The sequence below is a fragment of the Cibotium barometz genome, chromosome 23 (assembly GCF_041138505.1).
Source record: "Cibotium barometz isolate CiBa-2024 chromosome 23, ASM4113850v1, whole genome shotgun sequence".
Taxonomy (NCBI): domain Eukaryota; kingdom Viridiplantae; phylum Streptophyta; class Polypodiopsida; order Cyatheales; family Cibotiaceae; genus Cibotium; species Cibotium barometz.
The window spans coordinates 18,496,146-18,520,507 of record NC_141068.1 but is presented as its reverse complement, the minus strand read 5'-3'; the positions used below and the strand labels follow the sequence as shown (position 1 = coordinate 18,520,507).

General features: G+C 52.2%; 1 protein-coding gene across 1 annotated transcript in view; it reads right to left on the bottom strand.

Moving 5' to 3' along the window:
- The window catches only part of LOC147625703 (SNF2 domain-containing protein CLASSY 1-like), a 95,952-nt gene that overhangs the window by 44,330 nt on the left and 27,260 nt on the right, over positions 1-24,362 (bottom strand). The gene's annotated exons all lie outside the window — the stretch shown is intronic.

Genomic DNA, 24,362 nt, shown 5'->3' with positions numbered 1-24,362 from the left:
GGAGCATCGGCTGAGACGCAGCCTTGCTTTGCTACAGCGCCTTCAGGAGCAGCAGCCTGCATGTGAGTGGTTGGCGTCACAGCTGAGCCAGGCACGCCAGGAGGTTAGAGAGGCAGAGGAGCAGAGACATGAGTTTTACTATCGTCGTCAGGCCTCTCAGTGGACGCAGCTTGGTGATAGAGTGACTGGGGAGTTTTTTGAGATCACTGGACCCCGCCATGCTCGAGCAGGAGTCCGTCGGCTTGGTAGACCGGATGGATCGGTAGCTACTGAGCCCGGGGAGATCAGAGCCATTGCCACTGCATTCTATAGAGACCTGCTTTCAGCGGAGCCAGCCACTGAGGATAGAGATGCTTGCAGACAGACTGTGTGGGCCCATGTGCAGAGGAGGGTCATAGATCGTATGCGTACAGTTCTTGGTGCGCCTCTTTCAGAGATTGAGCTTGCCGAGGCCTTGAGGGTCCTACCGCGACAAAGTTGCCCAGGGGAGGACGGACTGACGCCGGCCTTTTTTATGCGCTATTGGGACCTTTTGGGGCCAGGCCTCCGCAGGGGCTTTCAGTATGGTTTGGACACTGGGGTGATGCCAAAGAGCTTTTCAGAGGGCTTGATCTTTCTTATCCCCAAGGGGGAGGGAGGATCAGATGATATTCGGCATTGGAGGCCTATTACGATTCTCAATACTGTCTACAAGGTCTTTGCAAAGGCCTTGAGTTTGAGGATCCAGCCCTTCCTGGGGGAGTTGATTCATGCTACCCAGACAGGATTCGTCAAGGAGCGCAGTATCCTTGACAACATCTTTACTTTCTGGGAGGCGACGGCCCGAGCTAGATTTCTTGGCGAGGACTTGGTCGTGATGCTTCTCGATTTTGAGAAGGCATATGATAGAGTTGATTGGGGTTTCTTAGAGGGCACTATGCTTCGCCTGGGCTTTGAGCCAGGATGGATCAGAGGGGTGGCGGCTCTGTATTCCACAGCTCGTAGCCAGGTGTTGATTGCAGGAGGACGGGGGCCGAGTTTTGAGCTGACCAGATCAGTCCGTCAGGGGTGTCCCCTCGCCCCTTTTCTTTTTCTCTTCTTTGCGGAGGCTATGAGCATGTATTTGACGGCAGAGGAGGTTGGTTTGAGAGGACTCCAGCTCCCAGTCTGGGGGGAGGACCTGCTCGATGCTGAGTTTGCAGACGACACGGGCTTATTTTTGCATGGCCAAGAGGCCAATCTTCTTCGGGCAGAGCAGTAGCTCCAGGTTTTTAGTGCACTTCGGGAGCATTGATCAATTGGCGCAAGACAGTGGCCTTTTGGATCAGTATAGCTCCCACTCCGGCATGGAGCCCGGACCCCGGTTTTAGATGGATTCCTCCTGGCACAACAGTGCGGTATTTGGGATGCGAGATTGGACTAGATTTGTCACCTGAGCAGCAGATTGCCCCGCTTCTTCTGAGCATTCGGAAGAAGCTTTTGTATTGGAGTACAGCTCGACTATCCTTGGCCGGGAGGGTGGTGGTGGCAAATCAGGTGCTGTTAGTGACCATGTGGTACATTACGTCTTGCTGGATCTTCTCGAGCTCTTGCATCAGCCAGGTACAGAGGCTGATCAGGAACTTTCTTTGGTCTGGGCGGGACGGTCAGCCAGCCCGGGCAAAGGTTGCATGGGCAGTTATTACACTTCCGCTGGCTCAGGGAGGCTTGGGCATTATAGATCCAGTCGATCAGAGTAGAGCCTTATTGGGGAAGCTTATTGTTCGGGGGCTGCTTCCACGCGCTGAGCCTTGGAAAGAGCTTCTCTTGCAGCGGCTGCACGCTCGGGCTCCCCCAACAAGGGGCACTTGGGCACCAGAGATTCACTGGATCTTCATAGAGATGAGGACAGGCCTCAGTAGAGGATGGGAGGACAGATTTGCTTTGAGTATCCTCAGAGCTTGGGCGCTGCTGAGACCGGGGCTCTCTCAGCGACCTCCTCCTTGTGTTGAGGAGCGGGCCAGACAGCCGCTCATCTGGAGCCCAGCGGTTTGCACAGAGTAGGGTCATATGCTGGGTTCTCGGCCTCGTCTAGCCTGGGGACCTTTAGCGGCAAGCCCAACATGAAGTTTTGGAGATTGGCAGGCCTTCTGCAGTCTCCCAGAGGAGATCCGGGTGGAGAGGTTTAGTCACTTCAGAGGGGGGTTGATTATGAGGGATGATATTCAGGAGGCACTCACAGAGGAGTGGTTCACGCCTTTCGAGCCAGTGGCCCCACGGTGGATGGGAGCCTTTACTCAGTTGGAGATCCTGATTGCTGTCAGAGCTTGCACTGAGGATGGCAGATGCCTCTACTATGAGATTCAGGATGAGGACAGACTTCAGAGAGTGGAGGTGGAGTCGCCTCTGGTTGCAGAGTGCACCTTTCAGAGGATACGGGTAGTGGCCGCCGCTTCTCGGAAGTGGCATATTGACCCCGACCCTGCTGATGTACTCCCGGATTGGCGCATATGGGCATATACAGCGCGCCCCTTGGCCCGGCTACAGTGGGACCCTGGGGAGTAGGAGTGGCATGATCCTTATGCATCCCTTGAGGCCACAGAGATCACCTTTTTCCAGTATACTGTTCGGCTGGGGAGGCATATTTTGACGGCAAGGAGGATGGTCTCTCCAGCTGCAGCGGGGCATTGGCGGCTACAGGGACTCTCACAGGAGTTCCTAGAGGATTTCTGGGCTTTGGCTCTGGGCTAGTCGACAGGCCCACAAGATCTCGACTTTCCAGTGGCTGGTCGCCCCCACAAGGGCTCAGCAGTTGGCACTTGGCTTGTTTTCAGCGGTCTTCCGGCGGCCTGCGTCCGATGCGGCCACCCTATGGAGACACAGAGACATTGCCTTTGGGATTGCCCTCAGGCGCAGCAGATTTGGCTGCGGATGCTGCGTATTCTGGCCCCCCTCTCTCCAGAGGGTATGTTTACGTGGGGTGCCGCTGCTTGGTCGACTTCGTTAGGGCCTGCTATGGGCTATGAGATGGAGCAGGACAGTCAGGCCATCAGATTCATTAGGGGCCAGCCTCGCCTGGTTCCGGCACCGGATTTCTCATCCGCCAGCTGGACACAAGAGAGGGATTTACGATGGGAGCTCCTCAGCAACCTCACCATCTGGTTCACCTAGAGAGCCCGGTGTTTCACGACCTTTGAGGGGAGACTGGAGCCACCAGCAGAGACTGTACGGGGGATTTGGCAGGAGTTGATCCACACCCTGCGAGGACAGTATGACCGCATCCGGGGCGACTCGGACGAGGCGATCTTGCGGCGCCAGGCCTTTCACACCACCTGGCGCAGCGGCCCCTTCTACACCTTACACACGGGATCCCCCTGTTAGCATTACAGGCCACCTGTTTGGCTATTCCCTCCTCCCTATTGTATGATTTAGCCCATCAGTCCTTTGTACTGATGCTTGTATTTTGCAGCACCTAGGGAGAGTCTCCCGGCCTGCCTTGCTGTGTTCACTGCTCTGTTTCTCTTATGAGCAGGAGAGATCTTTTGTAGCCCTACGGGCGTTTTTATATAGCTAATGAAAGGATCTTTTCTCGGAAAAAAAAAAAACCATGCATCATTCTACATATGACAAACATATGCATGACACATATATGCATTCGCAAACAATATGCTCCTCAAGATGCTCTTCCTACTCAAAAGTAACAGTCTAAGGGCTGCTCGCAAGCCTTACGCCCATGGGCATCCCGCAGGACCCACGACTAATGGTACAACATGAGCATATGAAAGCACTCAATGCATCCAAACACTACATCCACTAAGTACTTCCCACATATGTCTCATGGCCATCCCGCAGGAGTCACACCCAGTGATGCATCCATGAACATAATAAAGCACTTGATGTATCATACCAACATACATGCAGCACATGACACAATGCAGAGTATTTCCCAATGTATTCTCAATGTCCAATAGCGCACCAGAATACAAAAATACCTCTACCTCAAAAAGTGAATGCATACATGCACAAACAGAGTTCGATCCATATATCCGTGAACCAAACCAACTCTAGGATTGCTCGCAAGACTTATGCCCTCCATAGAGTTATCCATAGTTGCAGCTATAGTTCAAGGTGCGGCCGACTGTGAACCATACTCAACCATCATCGCATGTGTCTAGAACACAAGATCAGAGAAGTCCCATAAGCAGATGTACTGTCAGCCTCAGTACCTTCGGGTGAATTCAAAGATGTCACCAAGCGACTCCTAGATAACAACTGAGCCTATCTATAATAACAAGGGAGCGGAGGTGCTACCCCCCTCTTGAGCATCAGGCAATGCTCCAGACCTATGCTCTGCTGAACCTGAATGAGTCGTAACAAGAGTCGACTCCAACTCAAAGGCATCAAGATAAAGCTGCAAATCCTGAGGTGAATCTGCTAAGTCACCCTCCTCCATCCACTTCGCATCCATCAGTGAACCTCCTCCATCCACTTTGCATCCATCAGTGAACAGCTCTTGAACTTCACAGGATAGCGACGGGCAACTTTACCATGTACCTTTCTTTCCTTATGTGCCAGTATCTGCTCGGGAATAAGAACCTCATCAAGTTCCTCTGCTTCCGTCTGAGCCTCATCTGATACATCCTCAGGCACCTAAAACCTGCTTGTACTCCACCCAAGTGGTAAGCACAAGTCCTCGATGAAGCATAGTAGATCACCACTGCTAAACATAGAAAGAAACTGTCTTCCGAACCCATGAAGCCTCTATGAAGATACAACCGGTGACAAACTGTCGAATGTTTTGCACCATAACACTTCAACTGCTTCTTGTTCTCCTGGCTGACTACTTCTTGTACATGGTGTCTTTTCTCCTGAGCTTCATCTTAAGCTCTTGCTCTTCACCTCATATAGGCAAAGACACACAATCCTACACTGTCCTGCACTTCCTTTTCACTTTCCTCATGTTGAAGCTTTTAATGTGACAACCACGGGCTCGCCTCCTTGAGAAAGTCGACGATGTCCCGGCATCGGAACCTTGGAACCGGCCTGACGGGCGGTGAAACAAACACTCGCACATAAAACACTTCAACGCCATTGAGGACCTAGAAAAGGAAAACAAACAAAGGGAGCAAGAGTGCTCCTGCAAAAAGTACACGGACATCGATTGGCCCAAAACGCAGTGGCGCTCCTTGCGGTATTTCTTTAATTGATTATAAGAGCTTTGATTACAATAAAGCTGGAAACTCAGCCGTCTCAGTAGAACCCCTGAAGCCTGCAAAAAACCTGCATCATGGCTTCTTGTCCACTCGGCATCCACAAACAAGTCCAGCCATTGTTCACATCGAAAGACTCTCACATTGAGTCAGCATACAGAAGCTTTCTCCCATGATCAGGGATGCCACAACCATCCATAGCCTCTCACACTATGAACAGCATTACACCCTGACACATCCAGTGCTTCTGCACAACACAGAATCCCAAACTCTCTCAAAAGAGAACTCGTATCATAGCACAGCATACCATACAGTCGACACACCTGTACCAACCTTCTCTACCTTCCAGGGGTACTATCCATCTCTATCATGGATTCCCTGTCCCCTATCCAATCAATAGCAAGGCTGTACCATACATGTGTCCATTCCTGTACCTTCTGTTTGCATGTGACCTATCTCTTGGAGAAACCCAAAAACATGTTTCCTCGAGAAACCTACGACCTGTTTCCACATGAAACCCTTAGGCCTGTTTCCCTTTGAAACTTCTGTCCTGTTTCCATACAGAACCATTCATGGCACCATTCAACAACAATGCCAACAACAGCATACATCTAGTTACTTGTTCCCTCATGAAACGTCTGGCAACATAGAGATGCCCATTAACTGTAGGTCCCTCTGTTCCTTTCTAGGAGGAAGAAAACAATCTGCTCCATGAGCACGCAGCCATGCGAGCTTGCATCACTCCCATGCCAAGAAACATAACCAAGTGACCTGTACTTGCAGCCAGAAACCTAAGTACATAGCTGAATTTGCAGCCAAACAAAAACAGCCCATAAACAGTCCCGAACCAAAGCAAAGAGAAGCTGCAAGTTCCATCAGTTGAACACCATCAACATGATGTCTATGTTCATGAAAAACCAGCCCCTGTCCGCCTTTATGTCCAGAGAAACCAGCCCCTGGCCACCTAGGAGAAAAGCACGCAGCCCTGAGCACCTGCAGTCCAGCCCTCCTGTGCACCAAGCGAGAGAGAGAGAGAGAGAAAAGAGCATGTGCCGCAGCTTCAGCCCTCCTGTTTTCACCCAAAAAGCAAGAGAGAGAAAGAAGCGCATCTTCCAAGAGCTAGAGAGAGAGAGAGAGAAGGAAGGCCTGTGCCTCTGTTCTGTAGCACAGCACAGCAGCCAGCCCTTTACTCTCCCAAAAGCATGCCTGTGGAGATATTCAGCTGCGCCTACAACTTCTGAAGCACAGCCTGCCTGCTGCCCTTTCCAAAAAGCCAAAGCTATTCAGCTGCTCAGACCCACCTGTACCTGCTGGACAGAACTGTCCTTATCCGCCTGCATGTACCTGTTCGTACAGATCTGCATCTGCACAGTAGGCGCCTGAACCTGCAGCACCAGTACCAATCTGTACTAGCCTTTTCACAGCTACTGTACGGTACTGCTACTCTCCACGCAACCAACCAGCCTGTTTTCTCTTCTCCTCTACGCAGCCAACTTCTACGATCTCTCCCCAAAAGCCAGAGAGAGAAAGAGGCGTACCTCTCCCCAAAAGTAGAATAGCCTCTAAATATTACCTAGGGGCCTCCCAAGGTTTTAAAACCTTTATAACTTTAATTTTTAGCCACCAAAGGTTATAAAACCTTTTTAAATCAAAATCTCTTTGCCCCCTTCACACTTGGGGTTGTCCACACATGGGTTTACTTTTTGACTCCAACCTGATGCCATTCACACTGTCCACCATGTCCCCGTGCACACCTGCATACTGTCCAGAGAAAAACACAAGGTCGTGACACCATACCTAGTCCGAAAGGCGGTTCTTTCGACATGCCTTTCATGAATACGTATCTGGTGATAGCCAATACCTAAATCTATCTTCGTCAAATATTTCGCTCCTGCTAACCGGTCAATCAGGTCATCTGAACTAGGGAGAGGATAACGGTTCTTAATTGTCAGCTTGTTCAATCTCTTGTAATCTATACACACTCTCCAGGTGTTGTCCTTCTTTCTCCTAAGAAACACAAGTGCACCCCAAGGTGATTTACTTGGACGGATCTGGCCCATCCTCAAATAATCTTCCAGTTGTTTAGCCAACTCATCTTCCTCAGCTTGGCTCATCCTGTAAGGTGGAATACTGACAGGATGAGCACCAGGGATCAAGTCAATACGATGATCTACTGCCCTTTCAGGTGGTAAACCCGATGACAGTTCCTTAGGAAATACATCTTGAAACGAGTCAAGTATCTTCTGTAATTCTTTGCCTTCAAATACACTTAATTCATTGACATCCATAGAAGGTATGAGAAATGAAGAAAGTGGAATCAATACACAATGGAAAGCGGTATACAAAGAAGAATCCATTATATTTCCAAAATCAATTGTATTTACAAGAGGTCCCTGAGAGGGATATATACAATCACCTAAAATACTATACTGGGTGTTCCCATGCTGAAAAGAAAAAATATGACTAGACCAATCTATCTGGACTTGAAGAGTCTTAAACCACTCAATCCCTAATAACAAGTCTACATTTTCTAGATGCATAACATAGGATTCCAGAGTATCTTTGTAGTCTTAAATCCGGATTGGTAGCATCTCCACCTTTCGATCCCATACTTGCCTTCCCGCAGGTAGGCGCACCTCATAGGTATGATCGCTGGGGTTCGTATCGAGACTCAATTTCTGCACAAGTTTGTAGTTAACAAAATTGTGTGAGCTGCCAGGGTCTAGAAGAATGTGGATTCTATAGCCATTCACTTCTCCATAAACTCGGAGAAGATCATGCAAGCCAAAAACTTTAGAGTTGAACAGACAATCAAAACATGAACTAGGGCGAGAAAGTTTGACACATAATCGTCAAAAAGATCGGCATCGGTATCTTCCGTAGCCGGCAAGCCTTCGCGTTCGACAAGGGGCTCCAACTCCGATTTTTGGGTCGACATCTTGAAGAGGGCAAGTGGAGAGAAATTTCGATCTTTGCACAATAAAAGTGCGAGGGAACTTGAGAGCTTGAGAGCTTGAAAACTTGAGAGATGTGTAGCAAGAAGCCCACTTAAGGGGTTTATATAACCTTCCCCAAAAGCAACTATTTTTTGCTTTTGTGTTATTTATATATATATATATATATATATATATATATATATATATATATATATATATATATATTTTGGTTTCTTAAAAAAAACACACCTTTAAACCTTAGAGGGGGGCCTTTAAAGTCTTTTAAAAAAAAGTTTAATCTTAAAAAAAAAGCACCCAAATCGGTGATTGCTTTTTCTAGGTTTTTTTTTTTTTTTTGTTTCCCCCCCTTGATTTAGCGCCGCCTCCGGTATGCTGCCGTCGCCTGCGCTGCTGCCGGGTGTGTTTTTGCCGGCGCCTACGTTCGCTACGCCGGCCTGTGCCAGCCTACACCTGGGCTTGGCCGCCTACGCAGGCGTGGCTGCCTGGCTGCGTAGGCCTAGGTGCTTGCCAACAGGGCCGCCTACGTAGGCCTGGCCGGTTGCCAGTCTGGCCGCCTGCATAGGCTTGGCTGCTTACACGCCTGCCCGCCTACAGCTTCCGGTAGCCCACATCAAGCACGCCAACGCTCCCCAACGTTCACACCTCTCGCTCTCTCTCTCTCTCTCGCATTCAACAAAAAACGAACATGCTTTTTTTTTTGTTTTCTCTCACAACTTGTTAATGCGACTGCACAAACACCTTCAGCCTTCTTCTTGCAAAACAAATCAACCCTACTAGACCACCTTCTCCATCACGGGTTCTTTGATGAAAAAGCACATACTATCTGAAAAAACAGCAGCATGCATAAACAAAACAGCAAGCTTCTTGAACACATACCTTTCTTCGACCTCATCTTCTCTACCTACCGACTTGCTCGGTCACGAGGCATGCTCTGATACCACTGTCAAATCCCCATAGGATCTCCTCGTAGAACGCTCCTGGTTCGAGACTCAAAACCTGCAAACAAACAAATAAACAAGAAGGGGGTACAGGCCTGCTGACTCACCTCCCAACCACAACAGCCGTGGGCAAGCCCACAGTCTTGGCTGTCCCCACCGAGCCACGAGCTGAGCTAACTAGATGGACATACCGACCAATCTCTACCTCGCGACGTCCCATACCACCCTCGTGGGCCTCGTGACTACTGCCGGCCTCGGTTGCGTAAAGCAAGTGCACGTCTGCACTAGATCTAGGCTCTAGACCATAGAGCTCTCACAAATCTCGCGAGACTCTATATGACTGATGACCAACCTTGGCCACCCTTTTATAGGCTCTTGGCCGGTCATCGGGCGTCCACACCTAGGCGCCCACCCGTTAGTCTATCCCTAACTCAGCTCGCCAATCAGCCTGCCTAGCTCCAAGCTTCCCAAAACCTCGAAGCTAGTCTTGCGTGCGTGTAGCACACGGTAGATACACACTGTGCACATGACAAAAAAGAACATGACTATTGAAATACTATGAACCAGTAAGCCTTGTACTAAATGAAAATAAGCACTAAACTCTCAACACGTTGTGTGGTGGCTAGGTGATGGCCTCTATAACACCACCAACAGACACACAAGAAAATGTATACAGATCAGAACTTGGGGATACTAGGATCCGCAAATGGGACCAATCAGCTCAGACTCTATCCCTTATCCTTTGGTTGACACAAATGGTCACCTCTACACCTTGAATCCGACTGGGCTGTTATTTCCAACTATCCTCCACAGTCAAAACAAACCTCCAAGACTTCAAAACTTCAACCCAAAAGCCTCATCTGACTTCAACTGAGAAGTAGCTAACCCAAAAGCCTCAATTGGCGAGTAGCAAACCTACATCTCTCCCGACTGCCCCAGACAGATCAAATATTGATTGTTACCCAAAACAGACACTAGCTAATGACCCCAAGCCCAAAACTATCCACCAATATCAGAACACTTCACAAACTTGCTTCATAGCACTTGTTAGCATCCTTCTGCTGACCAGAATTCACTTCAACTGATACAGATATGACAGAAAACCGCCTCCAAAATCCTCTTTATGTTTCCAGTCCAAAATGAGCCCTCCTGGATCCTCTTCAATCCTCTCGAATCAGTAACCCTATAGCTACTACCCCAGAGGCTTACCAAACTCTTGCCTGACCCCCTTCTGATCCCTTGCTGACAGAAAAACTAACAGAAAACTGTCTCAGATGACTAACGCCACAGAAATGGTCAAAACCTAACTATAGCTTAGAACAAATGTCTACAGTAGATTCCAGACAGAAACACGTCCGCCTGTCTTCCAAAGTGTCCTCCAATGACAGCCAACCATAAACACTTTATCCTGAACTTCTTAGAACATGTCAACTCTCTTCTGCTGATGCCCTATCGACTCTATTCTACCCTAGATGCCTGTAAAACTGGCTCATATGCCTAACGCAGAATCCAACTCCAATTTTTATCCTTGCTCTCTTATTGTCCTCCTAGTCCAGTTGGCATCAATCTCTCAACCCCAGAACCATTCTAAGCATCCTGTGGATCTCTAGCTGACACTGATCCCACTGGTCTAAACTGTTCCCAATTTTGCTCTCGGAGGCAGAACCAACCAACTTAGAATCCCTATCTAGATGAGAAACTCTCTTTTATGTGTCCGTCGTATCCTCCTAGCCCTTAGGCTCCCCTAGTTTCATGAAGATATGACTCCAAAGACACTTTGTTGTCAACAACCGACTACTATTGGTTGATCTGACTTCTGATTGCTTATTGCGGACGGTTGACTCAACTGGAGCAGACTTTCTTAGTTTTGGGTCCTCTCAAACCAAACCAAAACATGACCCTATAGACATCCAACTGATCACTATCAAGTCACAACTGCTCCAGAATGACCAGTTTGCCCACAACCCAATCTAACTAGCAGGCGCGACAGGTTTCCCCATCACTATCTGCTTTCCTGGACTCCGCAGGGAGTACTTGCCCCTCTTGTCATCCATTGGCAAGGCGTTCGGGCAGGTGGTGGAGACGCCTCTCAGACAGCGGCTTCAGTGATAGCTCGGACAGCAGGACTCCCGGCCATTCGTGTTGTGGTTCCGTCACCGGAGTCCCTCCCGAAGACGATCCTCCTCCCTTGTCTTTCTGGAGGACATCTGACACAGCGCGTGGAGTATTCGGGCCTCCCCGGCCAGTGCTACATCTGTCGGGAGATGGGCCACCTCGCACGCGCCTGTCCCCGCCCGCAAGGGGGTTCATCCTTCATGCTCTGCCACCTCTGGACCCCCTCAAGAGGCCCGAGGGGTGGCCATCCACCTCAGAGACCGGACATCCCTGGCTCGTCTCAGCAGGCGCCATCATCTGACGAGCAGGCCCCGGCGGAGGATGCCGCGCAGACCCAGGAGGCTGGCGGATGGCAGGAGGTTCGCCGGCGGAAACCCCCGGCCCGCAGGGACCGTCGCAGACGCCAGCAGGCAGCACAGGCTGGCGGACAGGCTGGCGGACAGGCGACTCCAGCTGGCGTCCAGGCACCTACCCGCACTTATGCTCCAATCAGGGATAGGCGGCCAGCAGGTCCCACCCCGATGGACGAGGATTCAGCCTCAGTGCCCGTTGAGGCCGCCGGTGGAGCCCCCCATGTGGAGACCCCGCTCCCGCCGGGGGGCCCCGCCCCCTCCATGGAGCAGATTCCTGAGGATCCCGGGCCGCACTCCGCGACCCCCGGCCCCTCTTCCCCTCACTCGGAGAGCACTCCTTCCACCACCCCTAGCCCCCCCAGCCCCCCCCTCCCGCCTCCCCCAGCGGCCCGCCCTGACACCTCTCCTCTGGCAGATGCCTCTCCATTCTTTCCTCGCTCTCCCCCCTCCTCTCCGCGAGCCACCATCCCTCCCTCGGCCTCTCCAGGATACTCCTCCAGACCACCCACTGCCCCGGGGCAGCGCAGCTGGGTAGGCCAGAGTTCAGTTCAACTGCTGTTCCACCGCCATTCCGGGCCGGTGGAGATGGCGATCCTAGCTTCGCCCGCCACAGAGTTCTCTCCAGCCTCCCCTGGGGGACCCCCGCGAGTGATGGGACTCCCAGTGGATTACGGTTTCTTCAGGTGTCTCCAGCTGGGCGCTGGCCCGTTCGAGACACTGGTCGCGCCCTTGCGAGTATGCGTGGTGTGCCATCCATCTCGTTCTCCTTCAGTGGTGGTGAGCAGCACGGTGGCCTTCTCCTTTCCTCTCAGTGTTGCCCCAAACACAGCATGGGATTGCAACTCTGTAGAGGAAGTTTTGCGTGATCAGATACTGGAGTTTTCTCACCACTTCAGTGACTTGGGGCTCACGGACCTATTGCAAACCCGATTACACTCAGCCCGCATGAGCTTGTTTGGTATAGGAGATTGGCGGGCGGATCCGGTCCACACCTCAGTTGAGGCGGTGCTGCTGATTCTCCTCCACGCCGCCCCGAGGATGCAGCCTACCTTTAGATACATAAATGCAGAGGATTGGTCTCACACCTATGCCCTGGACAGGGCGAAGGTGGAGTGGGGCTGGACACAGAGACAGGTCACCCTCTTTTTGGAGAGACTCCGCACCCGGACAGACAGTGACTATTCTCCCTCCAAGCCGGCGCCCAAGACTCACAGAGTGGAGGGCAGCTCATCCGGGCCGGCTGAGAGGGGTGAGCCAGTGGCGGCTGCTTCACTTGCCATAGCTCATCCATGAGGATCCTCTCATGGAACATCCAGGGTCTTGGTGGACCTCGCTGCTACATTGGTCGGGGCAGACTTCGCCAGGAGATCCAGAGGGCTCTCGTTGGAGGGCCCATAGATATCCTTTTCATCCAGGAGCACCACCTTTCTGCCGGGCGCACCCGCACCTGCAGGAAGATCTTGCCAGGCAGGAGTCACACTTTTTGCTCACCGGCATATGGCTCCCAGGGGAACCAGGGTGGAGTATGCATCTCAGTCAACGAGCAGCTTCTATCCGAGGTTGTGGATTCTGGCACTCTGGTTCAGGGTCGAGCGCAGTGGATCATCCTTCGGGTTGGGGAAGACCGCATTGGCTTCCTCAACTTCTACGCCCCTAATGGGGCGACCGGGAGAGCTGAGTTTTGGAGCACCATTAGGCAGTCCCTCCCCATGGCAGACCATTGGTGCCTAGGGGGGGATTGCAACATGCTGGAGGATGCAGAGGACAGGATGGGGGGCAGCCAGGAGACCATTCATGGGCCGGAGCTCGCTGCCTGGGAGGAACTAGTGCTGCAGGTGAGAGGCCAGGATCCGTGGACTCTCTCGGAGTTTGGCAGGATGCAGGGGAGTTTATCTTTCTCGCGCTCGGATAGACGGGCCACAGGAGTTAACCTTTCCCGCATCGACAGGTTTTACATTGATGAGTGGGCTTGCGATAGAGGTGGCACTGTGGGTATACTTGCAGGCTCTTCTTTTTCAGACCACTTTCCAGTGCTTCTCCAGATCGAGGACCCTACGAGAGGAGAGCGAGGCCAGAGCGTCCGGATTCCAGATTGTCTCATAGAGGAGCCCGAGATTGCGACCAGAGTTGAGCAAGTCTAGCAGGAGCTTCAGTTCAGGAGAGGATCGGCAGCCAGCGATCTAGACAGGGGTTTGCAGGAGATCAGTAGGATGCTCAGACAGGCTGCCCTGGACCGTCTGGAGGCTTTCAGAGAGCAGGAGAGGAGCCTGCGGAGGAGTCTAGCTTCCCTTCAGAGACTTCAGGAGAGGGATCCTACGAGCCCTTGGATTTCAGAGCAGATGGAGTCAGCTCGCTCAGAGATCAGATCCATCGAGGAGAGGAGGGTGGAGTTCCGATTCCATGCTCGGGCATCTTTTTGGACACAGGCTGGAGACAGAGTGACTTGGGATTTCTTTGAGGTGACAGGGCCTCGCTTCAGACGAGAGGGTCTCAGGCGTCTTCGGCAGGCTGATGGCCAGGTAGTGGTGGATCCCCCCAGGGTTCGGGCGATCGCCACAGATTTTTACAGGGATCTGCTCTCTGCTGAGCCAGCAGATGACAGGGTGAGAGAGGCTCAGGAGGCAGTCTGGAGCTTCACGAGATCGGTTGTGCCGGCCCATTTGTAGCACTCCCTTCTCTCCCCCTTCTCGGATGCGGAACTGGAGGCGGCTCTTCAGGCACTTCCTCGGGGCAAATGCCCAGGAGAGGACGGTCTCTCAGTGGCTTTCTTCCAGAGGTACTGGGGTCTCTTGCATAGGGGTTTCAGATTGGCATTCCAGGAGATCATGGAGTCAGGAGACATGCCGGACAGCATGGCAGAGGGGTTGATTCACTTGATCCCCAAAGAGGGAGGAGACAGACTGGAGATTAGACAGTGGAGACCGATCACCTTGCTAGGCACGGCCTACAAGGTCCTAGCTAAGGCGATCAGCAGGCGGCTTCAGCCTCACCTTCCGGACATCATCCACTCCACGCAGACAGGCTTCATCCAGGATAGGAGCATCCTGGATAACATCTTCTCTTTCTGGGAGGCTACGGCTTTGGCTAGATTTCGGCAGGAGGATCTGGCAGTGCTCCTTCTCGACTTCGAGAAGGCATATGATCGGGTGGACTGGGCCTTCTTGGAAGGCACTATGGAGAGGATGGGCTTCCCCCCCTCAGTGGATCCGTGGGGTCTCTGCACTCTACACATCGGCTCATAGCCAGGTGCTGATACAGGGCGTGCGCGGAGAGAGGTTCCAGCTCTCGCGCTCGGTGCGGCAGGGGTGCCCCTTGGCGCCCTTTCTTTTTCTTTTTGTGGCGGAGGTCATGAGCACTTTCTTGACGGCACAGGATACAGGTTTGCGGGGCCTCCAGCTCCCCATCCGCACCTCGGAGGAGCTCCTAGACTCGGAGTTTGCGCGGATGACACTGCTGTCTATCTTCAGGGAGGGGAGGAGAACCTCCGCCGCTTCGCCTCAGCCATGGACAGGTTTTGTAGAGCTTCGGGCGCTTTGATCAACTGGCACAAGTCGTGTGGGTTGTGGGTCAGTTCTGGCCCCCCCCCCGACTTGGAGGCCAGTTGATGGGTTTCAGTGGCTGGCCCCCGGCACTACAGTGCGCTATTTGGGATGCTATGTGGGCATTGACATATCTCCGGAGCAGCAGATAGCCCCCCTTCTTCTGAGCATTCGGAAGAAGCTTCTGTATTGGTGTACCGCTCGTTTATCTCTGGCTGGCCGAGTGGTTGTGGCCAACCAGGTTCTGATTGCTACCATGTGGTACATCACTTCTTGCTGGGCCTTCTCTCGGGCATGCATTGGCCAGGTGCAGAGGCTCATCAGGAACTTTCTTTGGTCCGGTGGCGAGACGGGCGGCCCGCCAGGGCCAAAGTGGCATGGGCTGTGATCACTCAGCCGAGGGAGAGAGGCGGCCTGGGCATAGTTGATCCTATTTGTCAGAGCCGAGCTTTGCTTGGCAAGTTGGTGGTTCGTGGCCTCCTACCAGGCGCTGAGCCGTGGAAGGAGTTTCTTGTTTCCAGGATTCTCAGCCGCACTCCTCTCTTAGCGGCCCCTGGACCCCCAGCATCAGGTGGATCTTTACAGAGCAGCGATCCAGAGGAGTGGGCCTTGGTTTCGAGGAGCGTTTTGCAGCTAGCCTTCTGAGGGCCTGGGAGCATTTGAGGCCGTCACTCTTCCAGACTCCCCCGGGCACCGATGAGGAGCGCCTGGGACAGCCATTGATCTGGAACCCCTTGATCCGACTTCCCAGTGGTCATATGGTTGGATCGCGATCTCATGTGTCGTGGGGCCCGTTGAGCTCCAGCCCACAGCCCAGTCCTTAGGCGATTTGATATGTTTTCAGCAGCTGCCTCTAGAGGTTCAGGAGAGGAGACTCAGCGGGATGAGGGGCAGAGAGTTGATGAGCGGCCATCCCCCGGGAGTGGCGGACTCTAGTACAGGACCCTCCACCTCCACAGTGGATGGGCGTCTTTACTCGGCATGAGATCCTTCTAGCGGTCTGCGGCTCAGCAGAGAGAGTCGCCCCACTCACCTTCGAGGTGGGAGAGGGAGGCCAGCTTCAGAGGACCCGACTAGATTTGGATGAGTTCCAGGGTTGTATCTTTCAGAGAGTGCGGGTGGTCGGCTTTCATCAGAGACAGTGGCATGTAGACCCCTCACCGGCCTCGATAGGGGAGGACTATTCTTGGAGATTATGGGCTTGGGACAGCAGGCCTCTTATTCGCCTTCAGTGGGATCCAGGCGAGTGGCTTTGGCGAGATCCCTATTCGGCCCCTACCAGCCCAGGCACCCCCTTTTTTCAGTACACAGCGAGGCTGGGGCGGCGGATCCAGAGGCACAGGATAGCGGGCACCCCGGCGGCGGCCGAGCATTGGCGGCGACAGGGGCTCTCCCCTGCCTTCCTAAGGGACTTCTGGCAGTGCCTTTGGGACAGCTTCCGGCCCCGGAAGGTGACGCTTTTTCTCTGGCTTACAGCGCATAGAGGACTGGCTGTGGGGGCTTGGCTAGCTTTTGGCAGACACCTAGCGTCCTGCCCTCGGTGCGGTCATGCACAGGAGTCGCGCGGCACTGCTTATGGATCTGGCAGCGCGCTCTCAGGATGGTTTTTGCAGGCTCGCCAGGTGAGATGATGGTGACGTGGGGTGCGGTGGCTTGGGCCACGGACAGCAGCCCGTTCCTTGGATACGAGGACGTCCCTCGCAGTGTGACCATCCAGGTCTCTGACAGGGCGATGGAGGTGGTTCCGATGCCATACTTCTCTTCGACAATCTCCCAGGAGGGGGACGGGCACAGATGGGAGATGATCAGCAGCATGACGGCTTGGCACATATGGAGAGCCCGATGCAGGGAGGCCATAGACCGCCAGGCGACTCCACCGGCGGAGGTCATACAGGCTCTCTGGGTGGACATCATTCACACCTTGAGAGGACACTGGGGGAAACTTCAGGGCGACTCGGATCGCATGAGAGATCGCCGCAAGGCGTTCCTCCGCACTTGGCAACCTGGCCCTTTCCTCACCGCGAGGGGCGAGGATGTCACTTGGCACTACAGGCCTCCAATTTGGCTCTTCTCACCTCCCGCATGTACTACTAGGTAGCCCCCCCAGAGAGCGGCCAGCCCCACGAGGGTGGAGCTCCGGTGTTCACTGTATTTATTATCCCTCCTTGTGAGGTGAGCTTTGTAGCCTTATGGCGTCTTCTCATTAACTAATAGAAGGATCGGTTTTTCCCCCAAAAAAAAAAAAAAAAAGCTCTGGCTATCCTGCCATATCCTCTCAATGTCCTCAAAAAGACTGGGGTCTGTAAGTATCCTCTCTGGGATCCTCAACTGCAAGCTGCTCATCCGTGTCCTCTCCTCAAGAGTCAAAATAACTGGCGCATGGTCTGAGAAAGAGGTGCCAGCGAGAATGCCAACGGAGCCACCACGCTCCCCGAACAGGTCGCCCACATAGAAGCGATCAATCCGTGATAGATTAGTCCCTCCCTGCGGCGGGCGATCCGACCGAGAAAAACTAAGACTGTCATGAGAACGGGAGAAAGCCTCATGCTGCCATGCATCAGTGATCCGCAGTGTCATACAAAATCGCTCCCAAGCTGCAAGCTCCGTGCCGTGCACTGTAACATGACTGCCTACCACCCTATCGGCCGGGTCCTCTAGCATGTTGAAGTCTCCCCCAACACACCAATGTGCAGCCTCGGGCAATGCATCTGTGACAAGGGTCCAAAACTCTGCTCTGGCACTAGCATGATTGGGCGCATAGACATTGAGCACACCAATGTGCTCATCATGCATCCTCAGAATAACATACTGCGCTCTACCAGGCACAATGACCCCGCGATCCACAATGGCCTGCCGCCAATGACCATACATACTCCTCCTTGCCCACCCAAGGGGCCAAAACCTGCAGACCAAAAAGTGTCCCATCTACCAGGCATTACCGAACCATATCTCCGAATTCTGCTCTCACTCAAATGGTGCTCCTGCATCATCAGAATATCAATATTGCCCCCAACCAGGCATCTCTGAAGCTCCTGCCTCAAGCAACCATGATAACGTACATAGTGTGCACCGCCAAGGCCCTGTACATTCCATGAGATGATCCTCATGGATGACCTGCTGAGGTGGAGGCTGTCTCAGCCATATGGCGGGCCTTCGCAAGCGGCTTGGATGGAGAGTAATCCCCATTCAAGCCACTACGAATCTGCCCACCCGGTGTGCTACAAGAGTCTCGGACCAAGCGCCAGTGGCTGTGTCCCATAGCGACTGCCTCCCGCTCGGAGAAAGAATCCTCATGTATGCATATATAGCCAGGGTCTCGCGCTGGGTCTGCCACTATGCGAACCACCAAGTGTCGATTCCCGGAGGCATCCGCACTCCCGGTATCAAAGAAATGTGCCAACTCCCAGAGTCGGCCTACCATGTCTGTAATCTCCAAGTCGCTCACATGGTGAGAAAACTCAACTGCCTATGTCTGCAAAATACTAAGAGCAAGATCCAAAGTCCACTCCCGGTCGCGAGTCCCGCAAAGAGGGAAGGAGAAGGCCACCGCTGAATCAAGTGCCTCCTCCCCTCGGGCCGGAAGTATCACCACATGAACTCTCATAGGTGCTGGCTCATGGGGGCCCTCCGCTCCAAATAGGCGTGTAAAGGAGTAGTCGAAAGCCTCCGAGCGCTCTCTAGTGTCGAGACTACTCAGCCGACTGCGGATAGAGGATATCCTTGAAGCACGAATCGGCATGGTAGGTCTCCTCTGTGGTACATGAGCAAGGTCGGTGCTCAGTGCCCGCCGGACTACAGGTGAGCGCCAGGGCACTGCCAGTGCCTCCCGGGGAGCTGAGACGAGCGGAGGGGGAGGGGGTGGGGAAGGAGACGCTGAAAATGCGGGAGCGGGAAAGGGAGGAGGTGAGGGTGGAAGCGAGGCGGGAGGGGGGGGACAGGGGGGGGGGTGGGGGTGGGGGTGGAGGTGGAGGTGGAGGTGAAGGGGGGGGCGCTGGCATCTCCTGATCCTCAGTCTGCGCTGGGGTCTCCTGCTGGAGGGGAGCAAAGTTGTTCCTCACTGGAACCCAATGATGCTGAGGCTGTGTCTGCTGCTACGTCGGTCTCTGGGCATGCTGTTGTGGCTGTCTCCCTCTACGGCGCCCCTATCCAGGGTGCCAATCAGAGGTCTCTGTGGGCTGAGCAGGTGCCCCGGAGGCTACCTGCCGAGCCGCATCTGTGGACGGGCCTACTACTGCGGTGAAGGTCGGGGTCTCCTGCGAGGGCAGCCCTTGGGCAGGTGGCCGACCTGCTTGCATATAAAACACTGGTTCGGGAGCCCCGAAAACTCCACTCTCTGATCGATCCATCCCCCCCCTATCCTAGGTAACTGAATGACCTTCGGAAGGGAGGAGATGTCAGGAACCAAAACTCTGACCAAAGGAAGGCCAGCTACTCTAGCCACCACTGAAGCTGCTGTGGGGCCAGTCTCAAGCACCGAACCCACCAATGATCCTATTCTGGAAAGGAGTGGAAGGTACTCGCGGCGAAGTCCAGGAAAGCAAACTGTGACATGGAATAGGCGCTCTCCCTGCTCGGCCGCTGCTGGGTCGAAACCATGCTGCCAATGTCTGAAGAAGGCCCGAGCGCCCCTGATGTCAAGGGGACTCATGGTAGGACTTGGGCCACGCTCTGGGCTGTCTCGAACTCAATCTGGTAGTGTCCGCGGCCCAGCAACTAAACGTCCAGGATCTTACCGAGATCTGCAAGAAGGCGGGCCTGGAGAAGATCTCGGATCTCCCCTCTGCTGGGGCGGGTGCCAACTATACGACAGATGGTGGAATGTACCTGGAGGCGTTCCACCTCTGCGGCGAGGCTCACTTCCTCTTCTGGCGAAAGAGAAAGCCTGATGGAGGTATCCGGGGGCTGCGGAAGAGTCCCTTTGAGGTGAGGCGGGAGGGGCCTCCATCAGAGTCCCTTTGAGGTGAGGCGGGAGGGGCCTCCATCAGAGTCTGAAGCTGAGTCGAGGGCGAAGCGGAGACGGAGGGTCCTGCAAGAACCAAGCTGCACGAAAACGGGGGGAGGCGCGGAGTGGGGAGGGAAAGACCGAAAGCGAGGGGGGGAGGGGCGGATGACAAAGGAGAGAAAAAGGGGGGGGAGGCGAAGGAAAGCGGGGAGGGAGCGGGCAGCGGGCAGCGGGAAGGGCGCAATAGGGGGCAGGAAGGGCGCGAAAGGGGAGGGGCAAAAAGGGGGGAGAAGGGCGCGAAAGGGGGGCGGGGGGCGCGAAAGGAAGAGGGGGCAGGCGGGCAGGGGCGGGACGCGGAGGGGGGGGGCGCGGGCAGGCAGGGACGAAGGAGAGGGCGAAGGCGAGGGCGAGGGCGAGGGCGAGGGCGCGGGCGAAGGCAGGCAGGCGGGGGGCGAGGGCGAGGGCGAAGGCGAGGGACGAAGGCGAGGGACGAAGGCGACAAGCTCGAGCAGGCGGAGGGCGAGAGCTTCAGCGACGAGCGTGAGTTCATTCAGTCAACACCTTATGATACAATGTCTCCAATCAATACATATTTCAAGGCTCTTCTGACAACTGCCTTCTCTTTGAAGCATCCAGCTCTCTTCTGACAAAACCTGCCAACAAGACCTGCTCCTCTTCAAAAAGGGTCTCTCTACCTTGATATAGTGGTTCTTGGACTGCCACAACATGCAATTCTTTGGAGAAAACCTGCTCTACCAATTCATGAGCTCTCATGTTATCCTCCCTGGATACATGCCATATTTAGAAGGCCTGGAAACAATTTAAGAGCTTCCTCACCTTCAAAAACCAAGTCCTCATTTCATTCTTGTTAACTTTCCAGGTTCCCTGTGCCTGTCTTATAACCAGTAGAGAGCCCCCCTTTATAACCAATCTTCTAATCTTCCTCTGTCTACACTCTTCTAGATCCAAATTGAGGCTTGCATACTCAGCCTCACTGTTGCTTTTCTTGAATCTCCTGGCTGCCAGACCACACCTCTTTGCCTTGTTTGCTCACAAAGACAAACCCAGCACCCCCTTTACACAGAGTTCTCTTAAAAGTCCCATCAAAATAGAGAGTCCCATCTACATCCTGCAGCTCTTCATGTAACCTCTGGTCTGGAACCACCTGCTTTTCAATGTCCTTCACTGCTTTGGGCTTCACGTCCACCTCTTTGTAGGTTAACATGTCAGCCATATGGGCTTTCACACTGTCAAAGCTAATATCATATTCCTGCAATGCCATGATCCACTTCTGCACTTTTGGATTATCCCCAAGATACTTCATTACATGTGGAAGAAGGTTACAGGAGGTAAGCACAATAAAAGGTCTATAAATCAGATAGGACTTCAACCTCTTGGTAGCATATACAAGTGTCTAGACCAATAGTTCAACTTCATGCCAAGCCTTCTCAACCTTACCCTTTTCCCTGCTGATGTAAATTACAGGTCTCATATATGATTGCTTGGATCCTTTCTGCATCAATACTACCCTTACTGCATGCTTTCCAACACTGAGACTTGGATAAAATGGCTGGTTCCAGTCTAGGGGCATTATGACTAGCAGGGTAGACAGCTTGTCCTTAAGGCTTTCAAATGCATCCTCTTCAACTTGGCTCCATTTGAAAGGATCTTGCTAACTTGCCTTCTGTAAAGGATACACAAACTCAGCCAGCATGCAAAAAAACCTGGTCAGATATCTAAGTTTTTGTACAAACTCATCAATTCTTTAGTTGACTTGGGGCTTTCCATCTGCAGCAGGTTCTCAACTTCTGATGGGTCTAGTGCTAATTCCACAGTAGTACGACTCTGGCCCTTGCTATTTTACATTTGGCTGGGTTCAACTGAGCTCCATCATCATCCAGATGCTTAAAGACAATATCAAGTTTCTCCACATGCAACAACCGGTCACTACACACAGAAATCATCCATGAATATTCTCACAAAAAGTCCCCAGGTATGGGGCAATGATCTTGTCAACCCAACTCTGAAAGCTAGCATAGGCATTTAGCAAACCAAAAGGCATCACCCTGTGGCAGAATACTCCCCATGCAGCAGTAATGAAACTAGTCTTCTTCTGGTCCTTAGGAGCTATTCTTATTTGATAGTACAAACTAAAACCATCACATATTGAGTATCTTTCATACCCTGCTACCTGATCCAGAATCTCATCTTGAAAGGGAAGAGGGTAGTGATGTCTTTTGGTAGCTGCATTCAATAGTTTCCAATCTACATAGATCCTCCATTTATTCCCTTTTTTAGGAACAATTACAATGGGAGACACCCACTCAATATCATCTATTGGATAGAAAAAACCAGCTTGTAACAATTTGGTAACCTCTATCTCCAAAATTTTAGTTTTTGGACTACTGGTTTAGCACATTCCTTCAACTTGATTTCATGTACAACACTAGTGGTACCCCTCATCTGAGTATAATCCTTTGCAAACAATTTGGGGTATTTGTCCAGCAACTCTTCATACTGCTCTTTCTCTTCTTCAGTCAGGTCCTTTGCTAGCATCTGCACCAACTCATCTTTTGCAACATTTGGCTTTAGATCTCGAATACAAGCTGACTTTGTAGGATGGTTAGTCATCTGTTTTGCCTCCAGTTCTAACAAACTTTGGTCCAATTCTGACTCCCCATCTGTCTCACATAAACCTGTAGAATAGTATTCATAGCTGCCAACAAAAGTTGAATCAGCTTCCTCTCTATTTCCAGCCTGTCTACAATTTCCAAAATTTTACCTCTTTTCAAGTTATACCTTATTCTTTTTCCCTTGGGTCTGTCAACAAATAGGTCTATACACCCTCTGTACCAATCTTGTCCTGACCTCATTGCAATGAGCCAAGGCCTACCTAGTATGATAGGATATGCCCCAACCCCAGCTGGCATTATATGCATGTCAATCACTACCTTCTGCCCCAATACATTCATCTCCATGGCCTCAATCACCCCTATTCATTTGACTTTAGAGCTGTTGGCCATTTTAACACTAAAAATGGATTTCCTTGTGATTTTCAAGCCTAGGTCATGAACTGCTTCCTCTGTCATTACACACACCTGGGCTCCACCATCAATATACACTTTACTTAACTTTCTACCCTATATCCAGACATCTACTATTGGCAAAATGTCAGACACCCTACTTAGCTGCACTACATTGGCTTGAGGTGTCTACCCTTCTGACACTGGCCAGCTTATGCCATTGCCTTTGTATGTTTGAATTCAGCTGCAGCAGCTGGCCATAAGTAATGTGTGCCTTCTTATTCTTGACATCTGACAAGAGGCTATAAGGGGGTTCCCCTTCTCCCAGCTGAAAGTCATCCATTCCAATTTTACTCCTCCTGGCTCTGACTCTCCCCTACTAACTAGACTCAGGCTTCTCTATGGGTGCCTTCCCTTTATCTCTTTTCTTTTTTGCCCTTGTTTCTTTACTAGCTCCCTTTGACTCAAATCTCTGTAGCTCCCTCTCACTCAAATCTCTGTAGTCTTGGTCTCTTGTTAGCCAGCAGGTTTGCCTCATCTTCCTCCTCTTCTTCTTCAATGGTCTCCGGCATATGTACATTTCCTAAAGGGCCTTGTGGTGATACCTACCCTTGTACTGGCCCTTGAATTCCATTGTTCACCTCCCTATTTCCTACTACTCTATTTCCTTCAAGCCTTTGAATTATGGGGTATACCCCCCCTGGCTCCCTCCTTGGTTGGGTACATTGTGGAGCAATATGCCCCCTTTCCCCACAATTAAAACACTGAAAGTTCTCCATTCTATTTCTCAATGGTCTGCCAGCTTGTGGTCTTCTAACCTGATTCTGAATGCTGTGCACAACAAGGTTCAAGTTCCGCCTCTGGATTTCCTGATGCAGTCCCTCCTGACTTTTGTCTCCGACCTCTGCTGCCCTTCTACATGACCCTCAACAGGCAATGCCTCAACTACAAGCCCACCAGCACCATGTTCAAACATGGCTGACATAGATAACTCTCTCTTTACGTGCCAGCTCTTGCCTCTGCACTCTTCTTCCATTGTTCTGTTACCAGTCTAACTGCCCCAACATAGGAATTTGGGTCCTTCAGTTCAACTTTATCCTTTAAGACTCCATGCAGCAACCCTATGAACCTGTCTTTCTTTAGAAAATCAGGGGGTACCTAATTTTCCCCTAATACCCTCACTATTTTCCTCCAAACTCCCTCTAATCTATGAACAAAAGCTGCAATTTCCTCTTCCTCCCCTTGGTATAACCTACTGAGCTCCTTCCATAGCTCCTCTAGACTCTCAGTCCTCCCCTACTTCCTCCTTAGTGCAGAGGGGTAATTG